Here is a 22,599-nt window from a genome sequence, read left to right on the forward strand (position 1 = left end):
TGGTGTGTGCCCAGTATGCCCAGCTCCTCTGTCCAAGGGATTTCCCAGACAAGATTACTGGAGTGGGCTGCCATTGTCTATGCCAGGGAATCTTCCTGAACCAAGGATCGAACCTACGTCTCCTGTGTCTCCTGCACTGGTAATTGGATTCTTTACCACTGAACTACCTGGGAAACCCCAAACGGGATGCATTAATTACCTCCTGCTATGTAACAAGTTGCCACAAACCCAGGGGTGTCAATCAGGCTCCATTCTCTTCAACACTTATTCAAGTGCTTGACAGAGTTCCTTTCCTTGACGTTGAAAGACTGAAACCCTCAGATCTTCAGACTACCTCTCCACAGACAATATCTGAATGAGTGCTCCAAGGCCACCAGCTCCAGTCTCTTATCTCAGGAAAAGCCTGACCTTCTTTAAAAGGGCTCACCTGATAAGGTCAGGCTCATCAAGGAGATTCTCCCTTTTCATCAACTCAACCTCAGCTGATTAGGGACCTTCTACTTTCACCTGCAAAATTTCTTCACCTTTGCCCTATTCTGAGTTAGAAGCAAGCTGCAGGTACCATCTGCACTCAATGATAGGATTGAAGTACCAGGAGAAAAGAATTTCAGAGAACATCTGATAATTTTGCCTAACATACTGGAATAAGAATGGTACATACCTCTTTGGGTTGATTTTTTAAAACTTATTTGTATACTTAGAATAATACACAATACACAGGCTATTACTTGCTATATATATTTTTCAGTTTGATAGTCATTTTTGCAAAAGCTTGAACAAGTAAAATGGTGTCCTTACTGGGGAAGACTGCACATTTACATGGAGGTGGCAGGTCAGAAGGAGCCTTAAGAGTTCATTGTACTCCACTGAAACCTTGGTGGTAAGTGCATTCTGTTACTTTTCATGCAGCACTAATGGAACCAAGTGACAAATTTCCATGGGACCATCACACAGTTCCATAAAGCTCTGCAGTCTATTATATTTTTTTAAAGATGTTTTTGATGTGGACCATTTTTAAAGTCTGTGTTGAATTTGCTTCAACATTGCTTGTTTTATGTTTTGGTTTTTTAGGGGGGGTGGGGGGCAAGGATATGAGATCTTGGCTCTGACCAGGGATTGAACCCACACCCCCTGCACTGGAAGGCAAAGTCTTAACCACTGGACTATCAGGAAATCCAGGTCTATCAAATTTGAAACACTAAATACTTTTCCTACTGGATATTGGGAAACTAAGTTAAAGTCGAGGAGAGGTAGGGAGGTTATTACACAGATTATTCTATAGGTCTCTACATTTATATTCTCCACATTTCTTTAATGTAGGATCAAGGAATTTTTTTCTAAGGGAATAATTTCTGCTCAAATGAATGGTAATGCACTATATTAACCAAAGAAAGTATCTTAAAGACCTATTTCTGATGATGTTGCCTTTTTCTCTACTCTCCACATTTCACAGAAAATCTGAATCATCCACAGAAATGCTCTGTTTAATTAGAATAGAGTAAGCCAGCTATCGTTGTGTTAACTTTGAAAAATGAGAAAGATCTTTTTCTTCTTGAAGCCTCAGAGTGTGGTGAGGTGCAGAGAGGTGGGGTAAGAAGGGGGCAAGGGAAAGTGAAAGTGAATATGGAAGTCGCTCAGTCCTGTCTGATTCTTTACAACCCCATGGACTATACAGTCTGGGGAATTCTCTAGGCCAGAATATTGGAGTGGGTAACCTTCCCTTTCTCCAGGGGATCTCCCCAACCCAGGGATCAAACCCAGGTCTCCTGCATTGCAGGCGGATTCTTTACCAGCTGAGGCACCAAGGAAGAAGGGGGATATCCTGGTAAATAAAATTTTTATTTTCCCCAATATACGTGAAAACAAAGCCATCACCTATTTCCCTCCACAGTATTCAACTCTCCATTCAATCCCTAGAGAATTCGGAAGGAAATAGGGCTACACCAAAACACAGCCCCTATTATTTTTTCAGTAACAGTTGCCAGAAAAACTTCACTGCTTTTTCTCATTAATTCTCAGAAAATCCCAGTGGAAAAAGGAAATTCTTAAAAGCAAAATGTAAAGAGCTTAGTGATTCCAAAATGTAATTTAGATAGAAATACGTCTTTCTTTACTTTGGTAAATCATTGACATTTTAGCTTAATTTACTAAATGGTTTAAGGGAACTTCAAGGGTATTCTCATTTAAATAGACAACATTAAAGCAACTCATTATTTTCTTCTTCTGGCACCTGATTAATTGTTACCCCCTTCTACATTTCTCACAAACTTTCCCTTGCTAAGATTTCTTGAAAAATAATTGGTTTGCTTATGCTGCCAAAGCAGTTGATTAGTTTCATATTCTGGTCAAAAATGTTATTAATAAGTTCACTATTTAAATTTCAAGGCAGGCACATATGTTGAAGTGATGAAGAGAAATTGTTTTGTCAGTTGTCATTTTCTTCTTTTCCTCTGAGTTTTGCGGTATTTCTTAATCCTTATATCAGTTTATAAAATCATTTTGGGGTTTTCATTACTTAATATCTACTAACAGTTTGAGTTTTATTTCCTGATTTCATAATTTTAGTGATTATTTTCTTGATGATTTGTTTCTGTATACAGGGGAATATTTTAAAAGAAAGAGTTGGTTTATGCAGACATGTATACCCTCAGATATCCATAGCATCATAATATTCTGTTTATGTTAGGGAAGGAGATTTATCTCCCCAGGTGGCATACTTTCAGGTCTTTTGAGACCACACTATCACATATTCATAAGGTTCAATTTATTCTCTTATGTGTAAAATTGCATATTCAGAATCTCAGTTTTTTAGCTTAAAATGTTGATGCTATTGAAAGTCAGGTCCAATCTGACAATTTGGACACTTGTCCAAAATCCCTGTTTGACAGGCAGTTACTCTGTCTCCCTCAAATCCTTAGGAAGTTACACACAACTTGAAAGCAGAGCCCTTCTTTAAGTGGGACTGACCACCCACTATTTCCACTAGGTTCAGAGTCCATGGAACTAGACTGCAAGCCCAATTAGTAGCAGAGCCTGTGATATGTCAGGAACTCTATTGTCTTAAAATAGTTTGAAAAAGCCTGTCTGCTTCCCTCTTTCTTGAACTCTTGTTGGGTTGCCCTGCCGTCCGTCTCCAGGGGCTCTTCCCAACCCAGAGACTGGATCCAGGTCTCTGGCACTGCGGGCAGATTCTTTACCATCTGAGCGACTAGGGAAGCCCTTAAAGTGAAGTGGCTCAGTCGTGTCCTACTCTTTGCGACCCCATGGACTGTAGCCTACCAGGCTCCTCCATCCATGGGATTTTCCAGGCAAGAGTACTGGAGTGGGGTGCCATTGCCTTCTCCAGGGTATTTTCCCGACCCAGAGATTGAACTCGGGTCTCCCGCATTGTAGACACACGCTTTACTGTCTGAGCCAGGGAAGCCCTTAGATAAACAAACGGGAGGTGGGAGGGAGGGTTCATATTTGGGAACGCATGTACACCTGTGGTGGATTCATGTCAATGTATGGCAAAACCAGTACAGTATTGTAAAGTAAAATAAAGTAAAAATAAAAATTTAATTTAAAAAAATAAAAATATCATCTAAAAAAAAGAAAAAGAAATCAGTCATCCTTTCAACTCATGGCTACATGTCTAAGGAGCCAGTGGACTCCTCGTCTTTTCATAATCTCATCAATCTTCTCGTCGATACCATTGAGAGACTAAAATGCTTGAGAAAACAAAACAAGGAAAAGCAAGGACAAAACACGGAGACTGAACTAGGCGGGGAGTCAGCTAGAGCTGGCAGGTCGCTTAATGGGAATTGCAGTTCCTGTAGCACAAGGTAGACTTGGCAGACAGAGAAGTTCCTAAATGCAGGCATTCTGAGAATTGCAGTTATTATATATGCGCTTCTTGTACCCTAAGTCACCCTAATGTTCAGAAAATGAGTCCAACGCTGATGCCAGAAAATAAAAACTTTTGGACACAGGGAATTGACTGAGCTGGCATTTCCCCAAGTACATATGCTCTTTAAAAATGACTGTAAGATATCAGATATTACATAAAAGTACAGATGAAGTACAGGATTCTGTGCTCAAGTGACTGAAAAACAAATAGGTTCATTTTAAAGAGTAGTTTTCTTTTTAAAAATTTATTTTATTGAAGTATAGTTGATGTACAGTGTGGTGCTTATTTCTGTTGCACAGCAAAGTGGCATAGGTATACATTTATATATTCCTTTTCATATTCTTTTCCATTATAGTTTATCACAAAACGTGGAATGTAGTTCCCTGCACTATACACAGCAGGACCTTGTTGTTTTTCCACCTATATAAAAAAATCTGTTAATACCAAACTCCCATTCCATCTCACCCCCATCCCCGCCCCCGACACACACACCACAAGTCTATTCTGTATGCCTGTGAGTCTGTTTCATAGACAAGTTCATTCATGCTGTATTTTAGAGTGCATGTATAATTGATATCATATAGCATTTGTCTTTCTCTGAGTGACTTAATTCATTTAGTATGATAATCTCTGGGTCCATCCATGTTGTCAACACAGTTTTCTTAACTCAGGTTTTCTCAGAGTTCGTTATGCTAATGTTTATTGTAATGACAATTGTGGGGGCAGCCAGCTGCCTGGTTTGCAGCATTTATACAAAAAAAAAAAAAAAGTATATCATAAACTACAACCTTACCCACCCCAGAACATTATAGGGGATGAGTATTCAAAAAGAAGATACAATTATTAAAACTACATATGTCAACCTACCCTCAATCTGTAAATCTAAAAACCTGCACAAGTCAGACCCTTAAAGATAAGGATTTGTTGCAAGGATGAGTAAAATGAGACAGACAGGTCTTTGGTGAATGAGGCCGACTGGTAACAAACCATTTCTTTTCATGGCCCTGCACAGTCACCAGCTCTCCTGTCACTACTAACTGGCCAACCCTTTCCCAATAGCCTTGTCTGTCCCCTCTAGCTCTCGGTCTAAATTCAGGAGGAGCCAATGTCTGTCTTTGATTAATCAACACGCCCCATTTTGGACTGTGCTCTCAGCACCTTGCCAGTTTTGTGTCCTTTGATGCCTGCGTGGGGTCCTGCCCAGTTAGAGTCTGCCTTGACCTGTCCTGTGTTCCTGACCTAAGGACTATTAGAAAAGAAAATTGAGCAAGGCTGAAACCCTGATAGAGTGTTCTATATTTGCAAAATAAAATTACAGAATTAAAGGGGGGAAATAAGCATCATCTTAAAAATACAGAAGAAAAGCAAATCCCTGAAAAAGACCTTTCAAAAGAAGCACAAGTGTGTAAAAACAGTGGGCAATCTCAAGATCCCAGGAGATCTTATTTGTCTTGGTAAAGGCAGAAATCCCTAAGAAGTAAAAAGTAGAGAAAGAAGCAGGATAAGAAGGAGAGATGGGATGTCAAAGAAAAAAGAAACGGCATAATTCAAATATACAGAACGAGGAATAAAAGCAGAATCAATGCTATAGAAATTTAAATATTTGCTGTGAAAGTCAAAAGTACAAATTGATGCAAACAGGAGAAGATAGTATTTATGTAAGAAGACATGAGCTCAAATGCAAGCCTTCTCAAATCTTCTTAGTATGCCCTCTGGGATTCATGGTCAGTTACGAGCATCCTCTCTACATTTATTCCTTACTGAAGTTTTTCCTGAGGGTGACACCTAACTTAACAACTCTTTCAGGTCAAGGCTGTATTTCATTTCATGCACCATGTATCCCAGTGCACAGAGATAAGCAAAGTGCCTCTTCATTCTCCATTGCTGTTTCCAAACTATCTTTAGTTCTTTTTCCTTCGCAAATCTCAACCTCTTTAAAAATCATGTTTTGGAACTCTGCAATTTGCTACCCTCTGTCGTGTGTCATCCACGTTGTGTGTGTGTGTGTGTGTGTGTGTGTGTGTGTGTGTACAAAACAGTATCTCCCTCTCCATCAGTATTCCTGCAATTATAGTTGATGCTTTCAATACTCATTTGGATAATTCCTTTTGGCCTTCAAGTTCTTGGACCTTCTAAGCTCCAGTTATGTGTATATATATATATATATATATATATATATATATATATATGTATGTATGTATTGTATCCTAACTTGACTAAGCATATGGTCATTGACTTGATTTGTTTATAGCATCTGCTCTCCCCCTTCAAAATCACAATAAGTACACCTTTTTCTGATGACCACCTCTAATTATTCCAGCTCATTCAACCTGGGATCTCCATGCCACTAAGCCCTCAAGAGTGCTGAGAGCTCCAACCTGTGAACCCATCTACATTTTCTTATATTTTTTTAAACATTTTTTGATGCGGATCATTTTTTAAAGTCTTTATTGAATTTGTTACAATACTACTTCTTCTTTGTTTAATGTTTTGGTTTTTTGGCCCAGAAGCATGTGGAATCCTAGTTTTCCAATCAGGGATCAAATTTCCATCCCTGCATTGAAAGGCAAAGTCTCAACCACTGGACCACCAGGGACATTCCCAGCTACATTTTCAGCATTAGCAATGCTTCATATGTCATCCAACACTCCACTCCATGCTCTGCCTGGATTCCAGACCTCCTGACTCCCCGTCCACCCAAGCTTTTCCCTCCTCTAGTCTCCTCTATCCATCCCTTTGTACAAATAAACAACCATGCAACAATTTTTAAAGTTTCTTTTCCTCAAACCCCATCAGCAAGTCCTGCCAGCCGTTCCTCCAAACCACATCCTAAATCCATGCACTGTTCTCTGTTGCCTACCATCTCCCTGGTGCAAATGACCATCGCTTCTCACCTGAACTGTGTCATGAGTTCTCACCCTAACCACACCTCCTACTTCTTTCCTATCGATAACCACTCATGATATACCAACAAGGCTAAATATTTAGAGAGTGTAGACTGCATCAGAGGTTTCCACTTTGTAAAACCCTGTAATGGCTTTCCATCTCTCTGCAGGTCCCATGAGCTCCTTTGTAAGCTGGACCCAGCCTATCTCTCAGACCTTAGCTTCTAGGAAATGATATCATATTCACTGTGCCCAGGACTTTCTGGCTTTTATTTATTTGAACAGTCACCACAACCATCATGCCTCCACACAAATGTTACATTTCAGAGAGGCTTTTCTTATTCCTCTGTTTAAAACAGAGCACCTCCTCCCTCTTTTCTCATCAGTGCTTTCTGTCAACTTCCCTGTTTTTCTCCCCTGTGTTTATAGTCCCTCTACTTCTTATAGAATAAACATAAGGATCCACGACAACAAGGATCTTTCTATTGTGCATACTGTGGCATCTTCAGCAGTGCGTAGTGACTGCTGCTCAGTAAAAAACAAACAGAAAAGCTAAAAAAGAAACGATCAAAACTGTCAGAGTTGAAAAATGATCTCAGTGTTCAGATTTAAAGTATTCAAATGAATTAAGAAAATCATCAACCTAGTAAGGACCAATTTATGGAAAGTTGCAAAATTTAAAGACAGGTTGTCCACAGACTTTTCAGCTGCCACAATAGGAGCCCAAGGACAGTGGAATTATGAAAAGGGATGGCTGTTATTTTGACATTTATAGCCAGCTTAATTTTATTCCCTTTGGAATGCTACTAAAAGACACTCTCAGATGGGTTATAGCTGAGGAAGGTTGCTATCAACTCTTCTAGGATTAAAATAAATAATAAACCAGAATAAAATTTTATTTCTATTACTATTATTTTTTAATGTTTATTTGTGTATTTGTCTGCACTGGGTTGTAGTAGTGGTATGCAGGTTCTTTGTTTCAGCATGTGAGATTTTTAGCTGGGACATGTGACCTCTTAGCTGCAGCATGGGAACCAGTTCTCCGACCAGGGATTGAACCCAGGCCCCCTGCATTAGGAGTGTGGAGTCTTAGCCACTGGACCATCAGGGAAGTCCCTAGAATAAAATATTTTAAAAGAATGAATAAAATATCAGAGCTCAAAATAAGGTTTTTGTTTTTTTTTTTTTAACTTCAAGAGCAGGTCAGGAAACTGCTTAGGTACATTTTATACACTTATAAAACGTGCCTCAGAGTGCTTCTATTAGCAGTTTAATTTTTCCTACAACTTCCTTCACATGCCAGGCATTATATTTCTCATTCCACATGCTTAAGATTTCAAATGAACTATCTTGCCAACCATGATAGCCAATTAAAACAATAATTGGTTCTTTTCCATTCCAAGCGTGAAATATGTTTGCTATTGTGACACTGTGCGGGGAGAGGTGTAAGTAAAATTAATCTCTCCAACCCTCATTCCATGTAGGAAGGGCTTCATCAAGTTCTATACTGACAGTTTTCATTACTTAAAAATATAAGTAATAATCTTCATTATCTTTGAATGACTTCAAACACTTTTTGTTGTTGTTGTTTGTTTGTTTTAACCTCAGGAAAGATGATAAATCACCCAGATGCTGTCATGAACAAGGCTGCCTTTATGTCTCTTGCTATGTTGCTGATTGTATAAATGTTTCCTCATTAACAGTACTGAATGGAAAGTGATCTGATGAGCTATGCTACATATATGCAAAGACAAAAAAGCTGAAAGGAAATTAGCCAAAATTATGCATCATTTTCCTCTTTACATATTTCTGAATTTTTAAAGTATTTTGTGGCTATCATTGTGTTTATGATCTAGTATTGTTTTCCAGTTTGTTCTTTAGTTAGTTTTGTTCTTAACTGGTAAATATAATTTTTTATTTCCTCTGTTCACCAGATTGATCTACTGTACTTTATTTTTGTTGGGCTGTTTTGACTTTGCTCATGGGTGTATATGTGCATATTCCATCATTTTAATTACTATTTGCCTGATTTTGTAACTGCCATCTGTCTCGGGTTCATTTTTGGTTTCTTGTTTTTGGATATTTGTTTTAATCTCACTTAATGCCATAACAAATCATTTGTGGGGCCTTCGTTCTAACCAGAGATCAAGCCCTGAACCTTTGCAGTAGGAGCACTGACTTGAAGACCCTAGAATAGCAGAGAACTAACACCTCACTCCAGTACTCTTGCCTGGGGAGTCCCATGGATGGAAGAGCCTGGTAGGCTGCAGTCCATGGGGTCGCGAAGAGTCGGACATGACTGGGCGACTTCACTTTCACTTTTCACTTTCATGCATTGGAGAAGGAAATGGCAACGCACTCCTGTGTTCTTGCCTGGAGAATCCCAGGGACGGGGGAGCCTGGTGGGCTGCCGTCTATGGGGTCGCACAGAGTTGGACACGACTGAAGCAACTTAGCAGCAGCAGCAACCCTGGTATCAGTATCAAATAGTGAGAACTGACACCAAGGAAACCACTCAAATACAAGACCCGGCATCACCACACCAACAGTAGCACCCTGTGCTACACCTCTAAACAACTAACAAAACAAAAATACAAACCAAATCAGCAACAGACAAGATTATCACCTCACTCAGCCTTGCCCATCAGAGGAAAAACAAACAAAAAAACAAAAGCTCGGCAGAAATGTCAACTTATACAAAGCTTAGGAAACCACTGGACAAAACTTAGGAGGACAGAAACCAAAAGGAGGAAAGAATTCAACCTTCTTCAAGAAAGAATTCAACTTTCCTTGAAGGCTGGGAAAAGGAGACTTCAAACACAATAAGTTAAAAAAATATTATGAAAAGTCAGAGAAATACTACACAAATGAAGGAACAAACTAGAAACACAGAAGACCAAACAAATGAAGAGAAAATAGGGGAACTACCTGAAAAAGAATTCAGAAAAATGATAGTAAAGATGATCAAAAACCTTAAAAACAAAATGGAGAAAATACAAAAATCAATTAACAAAGACATAGAAGAATAAAAAAATAAACATACAGAGACAAACAACGTAATTACTGAAATTAAAATACTCTTAGTCAGTTCAATCAGTTCAGTTGCTCAGTCATGTCCAACTCTGCAACCCCATGAATCGCAGCACGCCAGGCCTCCCTGTCCATCACCATCTCCCGGAGTTCACTCAAACTCACGTCCATCGAGTCAGTGATGCCATCCAGCCATCTCATCCTCTGTCCTTCTCCTCCTGCCCCCAAACCCTCCCAGCATCAGTATTTTCCAATGAGTCAACTCTTCGCATCAGGTGGCCAAAGTACTGGAGTTTCAGCTTTAGCATCATTCTTTCCAAAGAACACCCAGGGCTGATCTCCTTTAGAATGGACTGGTTGGATCTCCTTGCAGTCCAAGGGACTCTCAAGAGTCTTCTCCAGCACCACATATCAAAAGGATCAATTCTTCGTCACTCAGCTTTCTTTACAGTCCAACTCTCACATCCATACATGACCGCTGGAAAAACCATAGCCTTGACTAGACGGACCTTTGTTGGCAAAGTAATGTCTCTGCTTTTCAACATGCTATCTAGGTTGGTCATAGCTTCTCTTCCAAGGAGTAAGTGTCTTTTAATTTCATAGCTGCAGTCACCATCTGCAGTGACTTTGGAGCCCCCCAAAATAAAGTCTGACACTGTTTCTACAGTTTCCCATCTATTTCCCATGAAGTGATGGGACCAGATGCCATGGTCTTCGTTTTCTGAATGCTGAGCTTCAAGCCAACTTTTTCACTCTCCTCTTTCACTTTCATCAAGAGGCTTTTTAGTTCCTCTTCACTTTCTGCCATAAGGGTGGTGTCATCCTCATATCTGATGACAGATATGCAGCAGGTGTGGGTGACTGTGATGGCATGCAAGCATGGCCTAGAGGAGCTACTCCACATCTGAGATCAGGGGCAGAAGCCAGGAGGACCCCATGCCTGAGGGACAGCGGCCAAGAGGAGCTACCCAAGTCCGAGGTCAGGGGTGGCAGCTGGGCAGAGCAACCCCACCTCCAAGGAGCGGTAGATACACGGGTGCAGGAGGGCCGAGAGGAGCTACTCCAAGTTCAAGGTCAGGAGGGGCAGCAGTGAGGAGATACCCCTGTCCAAGGTAAGGAGCAGTGGCTGCGCTTTAATGGAGCAGCCCTGAAGAGATACCCCACGTCCAAGGTAAGAGAAACCCATCAGATGGTAGGTGTTGCAAGAGGGCATCAGAGGGCAGACCCACTGAAACCATAATCACAGAAAACTAGTTAATCTAATCACACTAGGACCACACCCTTGTCTAACTCAATGAAACTAAGCCATGCCTGTGGAGCCACCTGAGATGGGCGGGTCATGCTGGAGAGGTCTGACAGAATGTGGTCCACTGGAGCAGGGAATGGCAAACCAATTCAGTATTCTTGTCTTGAGAACCCCATAAACAGTATGAAAAGGCAAAATGATAGGATACTGAAAGAGGAACTCCTCAGATCGGTAGGTGCCCAATATGCTACTGGAGATCAGTGGAGAAATAACTCCAGAAAGAATGAAGGGATGGAGCAAAAGCAAAAACAATACCCAGTTGTGGATGTGACTGGTGATAGAAACAAGGTCCAATGCTGTAAAGAGCAATATTGCATAGGAACCCGGAATGTTAGGTCCATGAATCAAGGCAAATTGGAAGTGGTCAAACAGGAGATGGCAAGAGTGAACGTCGACATTCTAGGACTCAGCAAACTAAAATGGACTGGAATGGGTGAATTTAACTCAGAAAAAATACTCCAGAAGGAATTAAAAGCAGAATGTCTGAAGCAGAAGAACAAATCAGTGAGCTAGAAGAGAATATGGTGGAAATAATTTTTGAAGAGCAAACTACAGTTAAAAGAATGAAAAGAACTGAAAGTAGTCTCAGAGACCTCTGGGAAAATATCAAATGCACCAAGATTCGAATTACAGGGGTCACAGAAGAAGAGTAAAAGAAAGGTATGAGAAAATTTTTCAAGAGATTATAGTTGAAAATTTCCCCACACTGGAAAAGGAAACAGTCAGTCAAGTCCAAGAGGCACAAAGAGTCACATACAGGATAAACCCAAGGAGAAACATGCCAAGACACATACTAATCGAACTAACAAAGACTAAACACAAAGAAAGAATATTAAAAGTAGCAAGGGAGAAGTAACAAGTAAAATAAGAAAGAAACCCTGTACACTTAAGAGCTGATCTTTCAGCAGAAACTCTGCAGGCCAGAGGGGAATGGCAGGATATATTAAAGTATTGAAAGGGAAAAATCTACAACCAAAATTACTGTATCTGGCAAGGATCTCATTCAAAACTGATGGAGAATTCAAAAGCTTTTCAGATGAGCAAAAGTTAAGAGAATTCAGTACCATCAAACCAGCTTTACAACAAATGTTAAAGGGACTTATACAGTCAAGAAATATAACAGAAGAAAAAAGATCTACAAACCTCAAACAATTTTTAAAAATGGCAATAGGAATGTATATATCAATAATTACTTTAAATGTAAATGCATTAAATGCTCCAACCAAAAGACTGGCTGAATGGATACAGAAACAAGACCCATATGTATTCAGTCTACAAGAAACCCACTTCAGACCTAAAGACACATATAGACTAAAAGTGAGAGGATGGAAAAATATATTCCATGAAAATGGGAAGCAAAAGAAAGCTGGAGTAGTAATCTTCATATCAGACAAAATAGACCTTAAAATAAAGAATATTACAAGAGATAAGGAAAGATACTACATATTGATCAAGTGATCAATCCAAAAGGAAGACATAACAATTGTAAACATCTATGCACCCAGTACAGGAGCACCTCAGTACATAAGACAAACACTAACAGACATAAAAGGAGAAATTGACAGTAACACAGTAATAGTAGGAGACTTTAACACCCCATTCACGTGAATGGACAGATCATCAAAACAGAAAATTCATAAGGAAACACAAGTCTTAAATGATACTTTATATGAGATGGATCTCATTGATATCCTCAGGACATTCCATCCAAATGAAGAATATACCTTCTTCTCATGTGCACATGGAACATTCTCCAGGATAGACCACATCATGGGTCACAAATCAAACCTCAGTAAATTTAAGACAATTGAAATTGTATCAAGCATCTTCTCTGACCACATGCTATTAGACTAGATATCAAATACAAGAAAACAACGGTAAGAAACACAAACACACTGAAATTAAACAACACGTTTCTAAATAACCAACAGGTTACTGAAGAAATTAAAAGGGAAATCAAAAACTTTCTAAAAACAAATGACAAAACATGACAACTCAAAACCTATGGGATGCAGCAAAAGCAGTTCTAAGAGGGAAGTTTATAGCAATACAATCCTACCTCAAGAAACAAGAAAAATATCCAATAGACAACCTAACTTTACACCTAAAATGAATGGAAATAGAAGAACCAAAAAAAACCCCAAAATTCATAGAAGGAAAGAAATCATAAAGATCTGAGCAGAAACAAATGAAAAGGAAATGAAAGAAACAATATTAAAGATAAAATAAAACAAAAGCCAATTCTTTGAGAAGATAAACAAAATTGCAAACCTTTAGGCAGACTCGTCAAGAAAAAAGGAGAGAAGAATCAAATCAGCAAAATTAGAAATGAAAAAGGAGAGGTTACAGCAGACAATGCAGACATACAAAAGATTATAAAAGACTATTATGAGCAACTCTATGGCAAGAAAATGGATAATCTGCAAGAAATGGACAGATTCTTAGAAAAGTTCCATCTTCCAGGAGTGAAATAGGAAGAAATAGGAATTAGGAACAACCCAATTGCAAGCACTGAAATTGAAATTGTGATCAAAAATATCCCAAAAAGTGAAAACCCAGGACCAGATGCCTTCACAGGAGAATTCTATCAAACATTTAGAGAAGAACTAATACCTATCCTTCTGAAACTCTTTCCAAAAAATCACAGAAGAAGGAACACTTCCAAACTCATCCTACAAGTATCAAGTATCACTCTGATACCAAAACCAGACAAAGACAACACAAAAAAGAAAACTACAGGCCAATGTCACTGATGGACATAGATGCAAAAATCCTTAACAAAATTTTAGCAAACAGAATTCAGCAACACATCAAAAGTTCATACAGCATGATCAAGTTGGGTTTATTCCAGGGATGCGAATCAATCAGTGTGATACACCATATTAACAAATTGAAAGATAAACACCATATGATCATCTCAATAGATGCAGAAAACTCCTTTGACATAATTCAGCACCCATTTATGATTAAAACTCTTCAGAAAATGGGCATAGAAGGAATCTACCTCAAGATGGTAAACGCCATTTATGAGAAGCCTACAGCAAACATTATTCTCAATGGTAAAAAACTGAAAGCATTTCCCCTAAGAGCTGGAAGAAGACAAGGGTGTCCACTTTCACCACTATTATTCAACATAGTTCTGGAAGTCCTGGCTACAGCAATCAGAGGAGAAAAAGAAATAAAAGGAATCCAGATCAGAAAAGAAAAAGTAAATCTCTCCCTGTTTACAGAAGGCATGATATTGCACATAGAAAACCCTAAAAATAGTATCAGAAAGTTACTAGAGGTAATCAGTGAATTTAGCAAAGTTACAGGATACAAAATCAATACACAGAAATCACTTGCATTTCTACATAATAACAATGATAAATCCATTAAAGAAATTAAGGAATCAATCCCATTCACCATTGCAACAAAAGAATTAAGTATCTAGGAATAAACTTACCTAAGGAGACAAAAGAACTGTACACAGAAAATTATAAGATGCTAATGAAAGAAATCAAAGATTGTGAACAGATGGAGAGTTATTCCATATTCCTGGGTAGGAAGGATCAATATTGTGAAAATAACTATGCTACCAAATGCAATCTACAGATTCAGTGTGAGCCCTATAAAATTACCAATGGCATCTTTCACAGAACTAGAGCAAAAAATTTCACAATTCATATGGAAACAAAAAAGACCCTAATAGCCAAAGCAGTCTTGAGAAAGAAGAATGGAGCTGAGGGAATCAACCTTCCTGACTTCAGATTATACTACAAAGCTACTATCATCAAGACAGCATGGTACTGGCACAAAAACAGAAATATAGACTCGTGGAACAACATAGAAAGCCCAGAAATAAATCTATGCACCTATGGGTACCTTATTTTTGACAAAGGAGGCAAGAATATACAATGGGGCAAAGACAGCCTCTTCAATAAATGGTGCTGGGAAACCTGAACAGCTACACATAAAAGAATGAAATTAGAACACTTCCTAACACCATACACAAAGATAAACCCAAAATGGATTAAAGAACTAAATATAAGACCAGAAACTAGAAAACTCTTAGAGGAAAACATAGGCACAACACTCGATGACATAAATCCAAGCAAAATCCTCTATGACCCACCTCCTAGAGTAATGAAAATAAAAACAAAAGTAAACAAGTGGGACCTGATTAAATTTAAAAGCTTTTGCACAGCAAAGGAAACTATAAGCAAGGTGAAAAGACAGCCCACAGAATGGGAGAAAATAATAGCAAATGAAACAATTGACAAAGGATTAATTTCTAAAATATACAAGCAGCTCATATACCTTAATACCAGAAAAACAACCCAATCAACAAGTGGGAAAAAGGCCTAAATAGACATTTCTCCAAAGAAGACATACAGATGGCTAACAAACACATAAAAAATGCTCAACATTGCTCATTCTTAGAGAAACGCAAATCAAAACTACAATGAGATATCACCTAACACCAGTTAGGATGGCCATCAACAAAAAGTCCACAAACAATAAATGCTGAAGAGGGTGTGGAGAAAAGGGAATGCTCTTGCACTGTTGGTGGGAATATCAATTGAATCAGCCACCATAGAAGATAGTATGGAGATTCCTTTCAAAAGTAGGAATTAAACCACCATATGACCCAGCAATCCCACTCCTAGGCATATACCCTGAGGAAACCAAAATTGAAAGAGACACAGGTATTCCGCTGGTCATTGTAGCACTGTTTATAGTAACTAGAACATGGAAGCAACCTAGATGTCCATCAGTAGATGAAAGTATAAAGAAGTAGTGGTGCATATACACAATGGAATATTCAGTTCAGTTCAGTTACTCAGTCATGTCCGACTCTTGGCGACCCCATGAATCGCAGCACACAGGCCTCCCTGTCCATCACCAGCTCCCGGAGTTCACTCAGACTCACGTCCATCAAGTCGGTGATGCCATCCAGCAATCTCATCCTCTGTCGTCCCCTTCTCCTCCTGCCCCCAATCACCCCCAGCATCAAAGTCTTTTCCAATGGATCAACTCTTCGCATGAGGTGGCCAAAGTACTGGAGTTTCAGCTTAAGCATCATTCCTTCCAAAGAAATCCCAGGGTTGATCTCCTTCAGAAAGGACTGGTTGGATCTCCTTGCAGTCCAAGGGACTCTCAAGAGTCTTCTCCATCACCACAGTTCAAATGAATCAATTCTTCGGCGCTCAGCCTTCTTCACAGTCCAACACTCACATCCATACATGACCACAGGAAAAACCATAGCCTTGACTAGATGGACATTTGTTGGCAAAGTAATGTTTCTGCTTTTCAATATGCTATCTAGTTTGGTCATAACTTTTCTTCCAAGGAGTAAGCATCTTTTAATTTCATGGCTGTAGTCACCATCTGCAGTGATTTTGAAGCCCACAAAAATAAAGTCTGACACTGTTTCCACTGTTTCCCCATCTATTTCCCATGAAGTGATGGGACCGGATGCCATGATCTTCGTTTTCTGAATGTTGAGCTTTAAGCCAACTTTTTCACTCTCCTCTTTCACTGTCATCAAGAGGCTTTTGAGTTCCTCTTCACTTTCTGCCATAAGGGTGGTGTCATCTGCATATCTGAGGTTATTGATATTTACTCAGAAATAAAAAGTAATGCATTTCGGTCAGTTCTGATGAGATGGATGAATCTAGAACCTATTATACAGAGTGAAGTAAGTCAGAAAGATAAATATTGTATTCTTATGCTTATATACGGACTCTAGAAAAATGATACTGAAGAATTTATTTACAGGGCAGCAATGGAGAAACTGACATAGAGTTAGATTTATGGACATGGGGAGAGAGGAGGAGAGGGTGAGATGTATGGAAAGAGTAATGTGGAAGCTTACATTACCATATGTAAAAGAGATAGCAAATGGGAATTTGCTCTGTGGCTCAGGAAACTCAAACAGGGGCTCTGTATCAACCTAGAGGGGTGGGATGGGGAGGGAGATGGGAGGGGATTTCAAAGGGAGGGGATATGTATATACCTATGGCTGATTCATGTTGAGGTTTAACAGAAAATAGCAAAATTCTGTAAAGCAGTTATGCTTCAGTAAAAAATAAATTAATTTTAAAAATTGGATCATTTGTAGAGACATGGATGGTCCTAAAGACTGTCATACACAGTGAAGTAAGTCAGAAAGAGAAAACAAATATTGCATATTAATATTCCATATATATGTGGAATCTAGAAAAATGGTATAGATGAACCTATTTGCAGGGCAGGAATAGAGATGCAGGGGTAGGGAATGGATATGCAGACACAGAGGGGCTTGGGAGGGAGGGGTGCACTGAGAGGTTGGGACTGACAATCATGCTCTACCAAGTGTAACACAGACCACTAGTGCAGGCCAGCATTATGGCACAGGGAGCTCAGCCTGTGCTCTGTATGACCTAGAGGGTGCGATGGAGCGGGGAGCTACATGTATACATATACATAGATGTATTCACTTTGTCATACAAGAAATACTAATACAACATTGTAAAGTAGCTATACCCCAATTTAAAAAATTTTTTAAAAAAAAACATGTTTTCCCAGGAAAACTTAACAGATCCAGCTGCAATCAGCTGCTTTACATTGCAGTGTGAATTAAGAAACAAAGCATGAACTGATAGGGGTGGCGATGGGATGGTGGGGAGGGAGGAGACCTGAGAGAGAGCAAGGGCTTTAAGCTGTAGGAAAATTCTATGCAGTAAGGAGAGGGTAGAGAAGGAACTGTAACAGATATGCATGTTTTCCGTAATCACATTCCCCAGGGCTGCGCTTCTTGCCTACTTTCAAACAAAGTTGAGCTATTCACTTACTTTTCAGTTTTGCTTAAGGCAAACTGGACTTTGCTTAAGTGAAAACATGAGCTGCAACATTGTCAGAATGATATTTTTGACATTACACTTATAATTGCAGTACATTACATTCACAGCAATCCATTCATTCATCCCCCAGGTATTTATCTGACATCTACGTCTAGGTCTTGGAGTACTTACTAAACTATTATGTACTAAAAACTAGTGCAAGTGTATGAGAGGAGGATGATAATAAAAGGTAAACACGTAATCATGATAATTTTAAACATTAATTAATACTGTAAAGACAATAAAAAATAGTTAATAGAATAAGGCAATTAGAAAAACAGGAAAATCTGGACTTTTATGTGAATCTAAGGGTTCTCTACATGATGCCTGAGTGAAATGTTTAACAAATGTCAATTTACTGAGAATTTATGTTCAACACAGTGTGTTCAGTGAGATGAAGAATGCTAAGAAAATGTTATTTTTGAGGGAGCTCACAAACTAGTGGATTTATAGAGAACCTATTTTTTTTAAGTATTTATTTATTTGAATATGCCAAGTCTTCATTGCTGCATGCCAGATTTTTTGTTGCAGCAAGCAGGATCTAATTCCCCGACCAGAGATAGAACCCAGGTTCTCTGCTTTGGGAGCATGGAGTCTTAGCCACTGGAACACCAATGAAGTCCCGAAAGCACCAATTTTTTAATGCAGTGGTTATCAAGGTGTGGTGCTAAAATCAGCAGCATCAGAGTCTCCAGGTACTTGTGAGAAACGTAAATCCTTGGATTTGACCCTAGACATACTGAATTAGAAATTGGGGGGTGGGGTGGGGAGGGAGTGGCCCAGTGTGGGTGTTTTAACAGCCCTCCAGGTAGTTCTGAGGCATGCTAAAGTTTGGGAACCACTGCTTGCTTCTCTGCTCAGCTAATTAGAATCTGCTAAATAGATCCAGTTCTCTCAACAAACTGGAAACTACTGGTGATTTAAACAAGTTCCCTGTTGACTTAAAGAAATGCACAATATGAGAGTTGCAAGTTAAGTTTTATTCAGGACAAAATGAGGACTGCGACCGGGGAGACAGTGTTTCAGATAGCTCTGAGAGACCATACCAGTAGTCAAGGGGAGGAGCCAGGATATTGGGAATTTTTGAAACAAAGGGCAGGTGGTCCAGAACATTACCATTAAAGAAGCCAGATATGTCAAGTTAAGGAATTTAGCACTTCTCTGTATATTCAACAGTCTGTGCTCACTGAAATCATTTCTTTGATATGATATGCACCTCAGCTATCTAGGGTCAGTACCCTGTGTTTTCGCATCCCGATTTTCCTCAGGGCTCACTGAGGAGAGCTGTAATTGCTGATGACTGTGACATTCTTGTTTACTGGAAGTATTCCATTTCTTATCCCTTTCTCCCTCCTTATATAGGACTTCTCAGAAATTCAAAGACACTGTTGCTGCTGCTACCGCTGCTAAGTCGCTTCAGTCATGTCCGACTCTGTGTGACCCCACAGACGGCAGCCCACCAGGCTCCCCCATCCCTGGGATTCTCCAGGCAAGAACACTGGAGTGGGCTGCCATTTCCTTCTCCAATGCACGAAAGTGAAAAGAGAACGTGAAGTCGCTCACTTGTGTCTGACCCTTAGCGACCCCATGGACTGCAGCCTACCAGGCTCCTCCGTCCATGGGAGTTTTCAGGCAAGAGTACTGGAGTGGGGGTGCCATTGCCTTCTCCAAGACACTGTACAGTGACTCAACTAGTCTAAAAAGTCTCAGTCTCTTCTATGAATCCCTAGGGAAGAGCACAGACTTTTTTTCACAAATATCTCTGCAAGTGACTGATTACCATGCTGCAAGAAGAGACCACGTAGGAGAGGCAAGCAGTCCCATTTAGTCTCAGAACATGGGCTGCTAGAAGGAAAAGGGGGGAATTGTTTATTTAAAAGCCTTGAACCCAGAGGAGAGCTAGATGCTTTCTGTTTCTAAGAAAAAGCATGGCTCTTTATACAATGTAGATAAATTGATCTCATGAAAAACAACTCATTCTTTCAGTTTGTTTGCAGTTAGGGAATAGCTGTGCAAAGAAAAAAAAATGTAAGACAGAATGAAATCTTTATGACCACAAGTAACTCCACTAGAAAATTTGCTAGGATGTTAACACAGAAAACTCAATCAATATTTATCATATTTGATATATATTGCACTTTCTCTAAAGAGATTTCCAAGTATTTTTTACTGTTATGACAAGAACAGGTATGCGGATGCCAGTTCCTGTCTCTTTACAACATTTAACTTGTCAGTACTGCAGTCCATGGGGTCACAAAGAGTCAGACATGACTGAGCAACTGAACTGAACTGAACTGAATGCTAAAATCAATTTTCCAAATTATAAATGATGTTGGGGTAGTGTTGAGTTGTAATTATAAATGAAGTTTATTTGTTGTTGGGAAGAACTGATGCTTTTGAACTTTGGTATTGGAGAAGACTCTTGAGAGTCCCTTGGACAGCAAGAAGATCCAACCCATCCATTCTAAAGGAGATCAGTCCTGGGTGTTCTTTGGAAGGAATGTTGCTAAAACTGAAACTCCAATACTTTGGCCACTTCATGCAAAGAGTTGACTCTGGAAAAGACTCTGATGCTGGGAGGGATTGGGGCAGGAGGAGAAGGGGACGACTGAGGATGAGATGGCTAGATGGTATCACTGACTTGATGGACATGAGTTTGAGTTAACTCCAGGAGTTGATGATGGACAGGAAGGCCTGGCGTGCTGCAATTCATGGGACTGCAAATAGTCAGACACAACTGAGCAACTGAACTGAGCTGAACTGTACCCCCACGGGCCTGGAAGCCTTGCAGTTACCCAGCCCCCAGACTGAGGAAATAGCCCAGAGACAGTGATAAAGATATTGGTACTGAGTCCAAGCTCAATCTGCTCACAGCACAACAGGTCAATAATTGGGAGATGAGATGTTGAGGCAAAGGATAGTCAGTTTATTCAGAAAACTAGGCATCTGAGGAGAAGGTGGGCTAGTGCCCTATAGTACCATCATATTGGGGTCCAGATATTAGTTTCTTTTATAGAGCAGAGGAGGGGAGGAGAGGAGGAAGTAAAGTAAAAAGGCTATTAGTCTTGCAAGACATCTCTTTCTTGGCCCACATCAGGGAAAGGATGTGTTAATTTCTTTTTTCTGCAACCATTTGCAGGTGGGCAGGGTCAGACTTTCTCCCCATTAGTTGACCAAAGACACTTTAACATTCAGGCAGAGAGGCAGGGTTCCCTGAATCAAGCCATTATGTACAATTACAGCTATAGACAGCATCCTTTTAGTGTTTAAAATAACAAAAACAATGAAAAGCAAAGTTTAAATTAAAACAAATGGATTCAGCACAAGTCAGGATTTGCTCTTCCCTGTTACAATCTGGATGGTTTATTAGATGATGGACTTTACAACTGCTCCTGGAGTGACACCCCACCGTGTGCGGCAGATGATGGGCGTGGCATGGCACCAATCAGCTACTCAAGGGGAAAGGAGGCTACCATATACAGGGGAAACTGGTGTCAGACGGCCTCATCAGTTTCCAGGGGTGGATTAAGACCTGTAACTGATAGGACTGGACAGTCATGGTAGGGAAGCAGTGGCACTGGCTGCATAGGGATGCCCAGGGAGCAAGAGAACAGCCACACCGACCACCCTGACCACAGAGCTGTATGGCGCTCGCCGCAGCCTCAAGATTTCAACGGAAGAAAGAGGGCAAGAGGATGGAAGAAAAGAGAGAAACTGAGATTAAGCCCTCAGCTCCAGGGCCTAGTAAAACTTAAAGCAAAATAAAGTTCTAATTAAAAATCCTTCTCAAAGAAGGAAATAGAACCAATCTCAGGATTTTCCTGTTCTATATGTTTAGAGCCGAAACACATTTAAACTACAAGGGATACAAACAATATAATGCTAGGAAATTCTAATCACCAGATACGACCGTGGTTGCTGACTGTGTAAACCAAACAACCGTTTTAAAGAATAATGCTTTTAAATGTATGTGTAAATTAGACTCAGCACCATGCTAGTTGCTTATTCCATTATTTTCAGCATCCATGTAATTCTGAGAGGCAATGTTTCATTCCGGCTTTGAATATTTACCCGCTGTGTGTCCAAATGGTCCAGAAGAAGATAGTTAGCCAGAATTACCATCCTCCGTCCTGCTGATGGGCTGTCACAGACGTTTCATTGCTCTTGGTGGGTTCTGTTCATTCTATGTCCAAAACGTGTTTATGATGAAGCCAAACTAATTACACAATTTCAATCCCAAACTGTTCCAAGTTTCTGGTAAATTAGAGTGTACAGAGTGTACAAGTTTAATTCATTCCCTCATGGATGTCAAAAGTACTGTTAATACCACACAAAATCCAGTTAAACAAGATGTATAATTCTCCAACAACAACAAAAATACAGATAATGAAGCTCCTTTGATCTATATAATACATATAGTATATAAAATATTTTAATTCCTTGGAGTAACATTTTTGTAAAAGTATGCATTAATATACATAGCAATTTGTGGCAAATTAATAATTATTTATATTTCATATTTTGCATCTCATTGAAATACCTTGATTCTTTGATAAAGTTATCTAAAAAAGAAACATAGTACAGAAAACACAAAATTCTAAAAGTTGGAATTTCTGTAGTAAATAC

This window comes from Ovis aries, chromosome 20, assembly GCF_016772045.2.
Source record: "Ovis aries strain OAR_USU_Benz2616 breed Rambouillet chromosome 20, ARS-UI_Ramb_v3.0, whole genome shotgun sequence".
Taxonomy (NCBI): domain Eukaryota; kingdom Metazoa; phylum Chordata; class Mammalia; order Artiodactyla; family Bovidae; genus Ovis; species Ovis aries.